This window comes from Thermobia domestica, chromosome 3, assembly GCF_964235325.1.
Source record: "Thermobia domestica chromosome 3, izTheDome1.hap1.1, whole genome shotgun sequence".
In the NCBI taxonomy this organism is placed as follows: Eukaryota; Metazoa; Arthropoda; class Insecta; order Zygentoma; family Lepismatidae; genus Thermobia; species Thermobia domestica.
The window spans coordinates 111,936,624-111,945,295 of record NC_137456.1 but is presented as its reverse complement, the minus strand read 5'-3'; the positions used below and the strand labels follow the sequence as shown (position 1 = coordinate 111,945,295).

General features: G+C 34.6%; 1 long non-coding RNA gene across 1 annotated transcript; it reads left to right on the top strand.

The window, feature by feature from the left end:
• Positions 1-1,637: 1,637 nt before the first annotated feature.
• LOC145681916 (uncharacterized) lies at positions 1,638-8,425 on the top strand. Its single transcript, XR_014130872.1, has 2 exons — positions 1,638-1,665; positions 8,183-8,425. It is a non-coding gene; the product is annotated as an uncharacterized LOC145681916 (long non-coding RNA).
• Positions 8,426-8,672: the final 247 nt, after the last annotated feature.

Genomic DNA, 8,672 nt, shown 5'->3' with positions numbered 1-8,672 from the left:
TTCACTCTCAAACAATAGTGATATCCTCAATCTCAGTGGTTATAATAATCGAAATGAGAGGGACAGCGAGTGACGACGCCAGTTTTAACTACTTTGGGGGACAAGTGCAAGGATAGAGACACTTTTAAGGAGGAAAATTCTGTCTCGACTCGACTCGTGCGCATCCCTAATTACATTGTATTTTAAAGTTTACAAAATCTTAGGAAAGCCCTAATGTCAAAATATTGTTATCTAATGATGGAAAAATAAAGAAGTATTTTAAAGTCTAATTTAACCCCAAGCTTTGGTTTCAATTTTTCATGATTTTATCCGAAATGTTAATTATTTTAATCTATTGAGAAACACTACGTTATATCACCACAGGTGCTTTTTGACTATTTGCAAGCACCTTACTTCTGTTTCCAATGATTTGAGAAAGATTACAAATCCTATCGTTATGATTTTAAAAAACAATGTTATACACCTATACAAAGTTCAAGATTTTACAAAAATCTTCTTTCAGTTTCACCCACAGAATTAATATTATGAATTTTATGAATAAATGATTATCTTCTTTTATTCTTAGTTCGTGACTTCCTTACAGTGGAAAGAGCAGCTTTTAATTAGGGCAAAGTGATTGAGAATGACGTTCTGGTAGGTATTAGAAGTAGAGATTTTTTTAAATGGGGAAAATCTAAACCAACCGTGTGCAACAGCCGGCCCACGGACTATATGCAGCCCGCTTAACCCTGTCTTCCGGTCCGCTGGTCAGTTATTGAAAACAATAATTATTATAATTTTTCTTTTTTACAAAACCTCTTAAGAGTGAACTGGAAATTTACCATCGATCACACAGTGCGAAACGTGGTAACGCCCTGAAGACATGCACTTGGCAAGCACAGGTAGTTGGAGGAAATTTCCCTCGATATAAGAATTGCTAGATGTACAGACAAAGTTCTAAATACATTATTCTGCTCCTCTTTAGTGAGTAATATTTTGGTTACCAGTATAGCAGTTGTTTTGTGTTATTGTGATGTAAATTACGATGAACATGTTCCATCATTTAATACTATACTATTAAATTGTCGTAAAAATGATATACCTACAGTGAGGCCCGCGAAGCCATTTAGTGCTCTGTGATTGGCCCGCCCACTGTTCCAAGTTGCACACCCCTGATCTAAACCATATCTTCGTAATAATAATAATAATAATAATAATAATAATAATAATAATAATAATAATAATAATAATAATAATAATAATAATAATAATAATAATAATAATAATAATAATAATAATATCTTTCTAAACATGGTAGTACGTTGATGTAGGTTAGGAATGTTTTCTGGGACAGAATTAACAAGGTGGTAAAACTTTAAAATGTATTTTCATGAACCGTATCTTGAAAACTACTGGAAATTGTCCATGTTAACTGGGTGTGACAGTGACAACACACGCGTTTCCATAATCTCTGTCTTGCATTCACTGAACATACAGGAAGTTTCAGTATGTTCTGAGCTAAAAAGTAAAGAAAAAATCATCACTTGACAAAGTACAATAACCACAAAAAATGTTCTTACCTTGGCCTACCAGAAGAACGAAGTCCACGTATAAAAGACAATCGTCTCTTCCATGACTGTGAATTCGTGTTTAGTGCCTTCGTCTAGCACTATGTATCCAAAATTGGTAAGTACAATTCTACCAAATACAATGCATAAAATGTACTTTTAAGTACATATAGTGATTTTGCAAATGTATACAGTAGAGTGTTCTTCAACCACTGTCGAGAAAATGTGCCACAGATGTAACCATATTTCTTGTCCGTTAAATGATCATGTTTCTTCAGAAAGAAATCCAAATGACCAGAAACTAATATAAACAAAGATTATTAAGATTTCAGCCTCTGTGTTCAGATTACTAACTCCATACTCTTTTTTTCTATTCTGTATGCGTAATATGTGGTGAAAAAATGTATACAAGGCCCGTTATTGTTCCTTTTATTCATTAACGATCTCTCTGATCATATATCATTAAGCGACATGTTGCTTTTCGCGAATGACCTCAAAATATACGGTAGGATAAAGACCATTCATGACTGTTTCCATTTACAACACGACATGGAAAATATTGTCGTTCTCTTAATAAACTTAGTGTAAACATAAATAAATGTAACTTTTATTGTTTACTAGGAACAAAAATCGAATAGAGTTTTATTATTCAAATAATAAGATCTTACCAAATAGATTAAATTCAGTCAAAGATCTCGGAGTTATATTTGATACAAAACTAACATTTAATAACCATATAGTGAATATAGTTAATGAATCTTTTAAGATGTTACGGTTCATTATTAGAACTGGAACCAAGTTTAACAATACTAACATACTAACAAAAATGTATCATTCTTAATGCCGATCAAAACTGGAATATGCTGCTTGATTTGGAACCCATCCTAACAGCAATACCGACACTGGAATCTATTCATCTTATGAAAACTACCTAATATTAATAGACAACTTCTATATTTCTCCACTTTAATAAAGGCGAAACGTGATATAGATCTGATTTTACTCCATAAAATAGTACAAAACGAGTTTAATTGTACGGATCTGATATCGACACTAAATTTTCATGTCCCGACACTTAAAAGCTCGTGCTGATATCGCTGGCCTGCTCTATTACGAAAAAGCAAGGACCAACGTATTATTGAAAGCACCAATTTGGAGAATATGCTTTCCTTCTAACAAAATATGTGTCAAACACAAAGAAATTAACATCTGTTATATAAACTATATCTTTAAGAAAATTATTGTAAATTTATACCACCGCTAATGTACCAACACTATAATTGGGCTATGACTATTGTGTTGATGACAAATAAATAAATAAATCAGGATCAAATATATTAGACTTTTGCAGTGTGTTTTGAGTGAAATTTACTGATTAAAAATACCCACTTTATTCTCAGTGAAGGGCACATTTTTTTCACAAGTTTCTCTGTGACCATCGGAAAAATTTAGTTATATTCATTTAGTATTGTAGAGCGCAAATAGGCCGATAGGAAAGAAAAGCTCCTATTTTAAAGTACTGAAACACTTCTGTGTTGTTAGTGGAGAAACTCTACGTCATTAAAAATTTCCCAAATAAAATCATAATAAGATGACCTACTACAGGTACAGCACTGAAGTTATACTCTTATTATTAAAATTTAGGGCTACAAAAAAAAGGACATAATTTCTTATTTCTATTCTTCTTATTCCTAAACAAACAGGAAAATAAACGAGAATTTATCTATATTTTTATACGTTTATTTTGATGATAGAATATCAATACTTTCCTAAAAAATATCATAATGGCCAAATCAATATTTAAATTGTATTTATTGTATTGTATTTATATGAATACTCTAGGGTTTAGGCTGATACAGAGATCTAAATAGTATTTATAGCAGATATTTAATAAATCTAGGAGGAAACTTGGAGCATCTTTTATGGAAAGAAAAGCAATGTTCTTCTTTCTTTAGCAATTTACTTCTTTCTTTACTTGAAACCTAAGACCTAGCTTTGTATCACATTTCAAATTTGCGCTTTACAGAAAATACCATACAAAGAATTTGATAATAAATTAGTAAATCAGGCAGTAGAGGTCTGCACGGGCTCGGGCCTACATACCATATATCACTTCGGACCCAGGCCGGGCTCGGGCCGTAAATTTTTAAATATACAATCATATTTCTCGGACCTTTTTGGGCCTAACTTTGTAAATATACTGCACAACGATATATATTGCACCGTTCTTCTTGGATAACTTTTAAAGCACAACTGCATAATTAAATCTCTTAATGCTGTAAATAAAAATACAATTTTGCGTTAATTATTAAGTTTCTGTAATTCGGGCTTATTTCGGGCTCATTTGATTATCACATGTGCTCGGTCCTAAATGCTAAAACATACTTCGGACTCGGGTCGGGCCACCCATTCTAAATTCACGGGCCTGACCGGGCCCGCGCTAAAAATTCCGGCCCGTGCAGACCTATATCAGGCAGACACTCAGAATATGCCATTTCCTGGAGTTCCTATCTCCTATACTAAATAATGTTAAAATTTGAAGTTCTTAGTGGGTAATGACTTGATACAAGTTAAATATGTATGAATATAGATAGATAAAAATTGAATAAAAGTCGGGAACAGGGTTACCTAGAAGCTGGTTCAAATGAGAGGGCAAGCACAAAGTACAGAACTTGAGTTGCATTATAAATTTCAAAAACCAGTAATTCCAGGTGCAGAGTATAAGATATTGAATTACATTAATGTTGCATGCGGAATTTATATCCACATAAACTTTTATGTACGATCTTAACTTTTGTCGGTGCACTGTGTACAAGACAGAAAACATGACCTTCAGAAAGCCCTAGCGGCCTCTTGAGGTGAATTTATAATATAAACCACCTGCTCATGACACAATAACAAAGTATTTTCTTGTTTTAACAAGACAATTTCTTTCTTAATGAGGCACCTAGTAAAGCTGTCAGGCAATATAAGACGACTATCGCTTTCGTTTAAAGTCTTGTAAGTTCGCAGGTAAAAATAAGAGTAGAAAGAAAGGAAATAAGATAAGTATGTATTTACTTGAAAAGAAATTTATATTAATGATATAAATTTGTGACATTCTTTTATATTGTCTCTCGCGGCCCACCATTGTTTATTTTGATTAAATTGTATAATTTACTAACTAAATTATACAAACTAATAATCAAATGTTTTTATGACAACAATTAAGAAACACAATAACTGACATACAGTACATAAAGAAATTGAACATTTTAACTGTAATTAAATATCTGAGATTTATCCTAGACATAAATAGGTAACTCATATAATGAAATTAAATATCATAATTATGATTAATGAGATTTATGTAACTATAAGTTTCCACTGACAATTATTTGCAGTTTTGGATCAAGTTTACTAGTGCAAATTATCAGGAGAGACTTCAAATGCTTATCAGTTAACTTAAATTAGTAAATATCTTTTGTATTTTCATTTTGGAGAATGTTCCTTCATACAGATATTTATGTAGTTTCGAAAGTGCAAAGAATGCCACGAGGAAATTGATGTAAATGATCAAACTATGTGAGTGAAAGGCTTACAAAATTCCAGCAATGATAAATTTAAAATATTTTTTCTTTAAAAAATATCGCTACACCGCAAATCAATCATTTCCGTTTCTACGTGTTAAAAGAATTTTGGAAAATTTTGATGTCGTTTGAATCAAAATCTGAAAAACGAGAATCATTATTTTTGAAGCACACAAAGCTTCAATTGCAAAATCTACAGAAAATGGAGTGTCAGTTTGCTGGCTGAATGTTTAACATATACTAAAATGTGTGAAACTTTAAAAAATAATTAGATTGAAACAAAACTATTTTTTATTGAAAGACTTAATGTGAATGTATAAATCAGGCAGAAGCTGATTTTCTTCTTGTAAAAATTAAGGTCATTCAGATGTTTAGTTAAACGTGTATAAAATGCTAACCTCTTACTAACATTCATTGCTGTGTAACTCAGCCAGAGGATGTTTCTTTTCATTGAAGAAAATTTCGATTATTATTGGAACTCAAAAAAATCACGTTAGAACTTTTCCGCAGCTAGGTCAGCGTATTGTGGTATAATATGATAGGCCATTTTCTCCACTCTCTTCAATAAATTTGCGAAATTGACGATGATTGAGCGAGTTTCATCTGATTTAATTAAGAGCTGACACGACTGGCTTTGAAACGTCTGCCATATCCAAGCATTTTCCACACAAAGACTGTTAATGAATGATGCAATGTACGATTGATTATTTTGAACCGTCATTTTCTACGACTTTTGATGCGAGAGCAACGACACCTTTTTTTTCACATGTTTTTGCCACCATCAGTAGTGCCATTTTATTTTATTTTTTTCATTGAAGATTGATTTTCTGAATACCATTTTTAACTCCTTCAAAAATATCTTCTCCAGTGATCCTGCTGTAAATATTATGAATATCAAGCTCATCTTCATTCACTTCATAATTGCTATCCATTCTTCAAATAAAAAGTAACAGCTGAGCAGTATTTGCAACATCTGTTGACCCATCCAGGGCTAAAGAGAGCTCTAAGTGTAGACTTTTGTCAGACAATTGAGTTAATATATTTTCTGCAGTATCGTCTACTCTTCCAGCCACAGTGTTTTTGCTGACAAACTGAGGTTTTTTAAATAAATTAGCTTTTTTGGACACATTTCTTCTGTTGCTACAACCATGCAATCCTTGATTAATTCGCCATCAGAAAATGATTTTCCAAATTTCATTATTGAATGAGCCACGTGGAAACTAGCACGAGTTGCTGTTTCATAATCAGTATTTACTTTCTTAAACAACAATTGCTGAGATTTTAACAGGCTTTTCAAGGATATATTATTTTTTAACCGTAGGCATTCTATAGATTTGGAGTAGATCTGAGAATGTTTAGTCTCATAATGACATTTTATATATTATTCTTTGATGACTGGTATCATTTCATTCCAAATTACACGCATTGCTTCATTCTTATTACAGAGGTTGTTCAGTCTACATTTGGCCAATTTCGACTTACCTAAAAATTTAGAAGAATCCATGGTGCCAGGTCCGTAAGTGCTCGATGTGTTTCCCTTGGTTCCTAACAATAGCCCGACAGCGTAATTTCCACTGTAATAGGCTTCTCTGAAGAACTGGGAGGGGAATCTTATCACACTCCCTTTGCACAGCTTTCCAAAGTCCTTCCACAGTCGTCACACGCTGCTTTCTCAAAGCCCGCTTCAGCAATCCAAATCCACAATAGTCCATACGACTTGCATCTGGAGATTTAACAGGTACCTCATTGAAAGGTATCATCTGTATACCACTTGCCTCCTCCATCTCCCTGTAGAATGCGAGGGACGATCGTGAGGTATGTGGTGAGGACTTGTTCATGTGAATGTGCACCAGATTGGCGTCATTTCCGTACATTGTTAGAATCTCATGCTCGTAGATCGGCCGCATGATCTGCTCCTGAAAATACTGCGAATTTATTTTACGGTTCTTCGCCATCCTACGAATCTTCAGTTTACCTCAGTAACAGTAGCCAGTAACGACCATGAACCGTTTTGGGAAGGATTCTTTACAGACACGGACCCACCTTCTGAAGTTCTTGGCGCCTTTCTCTCGGTACATGATGGCTCTCGGTTTGCCGCAGTCGGAAAGGTAAATTCATGCTTCATCGAGCGTTACGACGTACATCCACCTTTGTTTTGCCAGATACCGTTCGTACAGCTTCCGGGCGTTACACTTTTGTTCCTTTTGGTGGACATCCGTGAGAAGATGGCCGCGAGCTTTCATGAGTTTTTCCAGCTTGATTTGATGGTGTAATGTCCGGCTCACAGTCCCCAAAGACACGTCAAGACGATTAGCCATACACCTTTGTGTTGGCGGATTTTCTTGCATTGCCATTTTGCGAAGTTTCCTCTGCATGGTGGAGGTGACCTTGGTGCATTCCCGCTTCCTAGGCAACTTCGTTGGTGATCCAAATGGTGGAGCTTCGAGCATTTTAATAACATTTTTTATTCCACTTAAACTGATGTTGCAACCATTCTTCTTGCACTGTTTTCTAATGACAGAAACATTAAAGTGGGCGTCATATAGAGCCACAACATAGCCTTCCCAAAACCGGCTTAGTTTGGGCGGCATTTTGGTCACAGAGCGGAAACCCACACACTTGGAAACAAATTTAACACAATACTCACAACAATGATCCTGTTTTATGCGTTATTGTCGTCCGCGCGTAAAAACAACTCCGTTCCCAGGAAGCCACTGCACAACACTGCAGGACGCCACAAGCCAGGTCGGGTGAGTCCATTCTGCCCGGGAGGGGGAAGGAACGAAATCGGCCAAACATAGGCTGAACAACCTCTGTACCTGCATCAATCATGAAATATTGCTATAAGGGTATTATAACTTTTTCTTTAATTTATGTACTGGAAACTTTATTAACGTGCTTCATGAAGTTTTAAACAAGGTGAATTAACTTACATTGAAAAAATAATAATAAATAAAACGGAAGTTAATTGTGCAGACGGTTACAAGGTAATAAAATGTGCGTTTATTTTAACAATAAGAGTATAAACTGAAAGTAAATAGTTATTATGTTCTTTTTTTCTTTCAGTTAACGCTTTTGATAAGTTTGATGCTGGCAATTGTGGGTGTTTCTGGTGTTATTGTAGGCCCAGTGTTTCCTCCTTTGCCGCCACCAGTTGTCGCTGCTCATCCTCCAGTTGTTCCAATCGCCACTTCTTACGCCAACACCTACAAAATATCTCTCAGGACGCCACTGATACGAGTGCCACCACCTTTTCTGCCAGTACAATTCTTGCCATATCCTTACCGGTATATACCTCATATATTCTAAACACTAGTTCAATAAAAGAAGAAGAAGAAAATTTTTTGTACAAATTATCTAAATGTTATTTAATAATAAATAAAACTGTTATGTATTGTACTTGTGTTTTATAAATCAATCTTTAGTTGAGTTGAATTGTTTTTGAGTTTAACGTCTCTTTTAGCAGCAAAGAGACGGGACCTACTTATTAACGTGGAATCCGAACCACATGAGCTCCCGCCTGGAATCGAACCGGGGTCGTATGCTAACCGCTTAG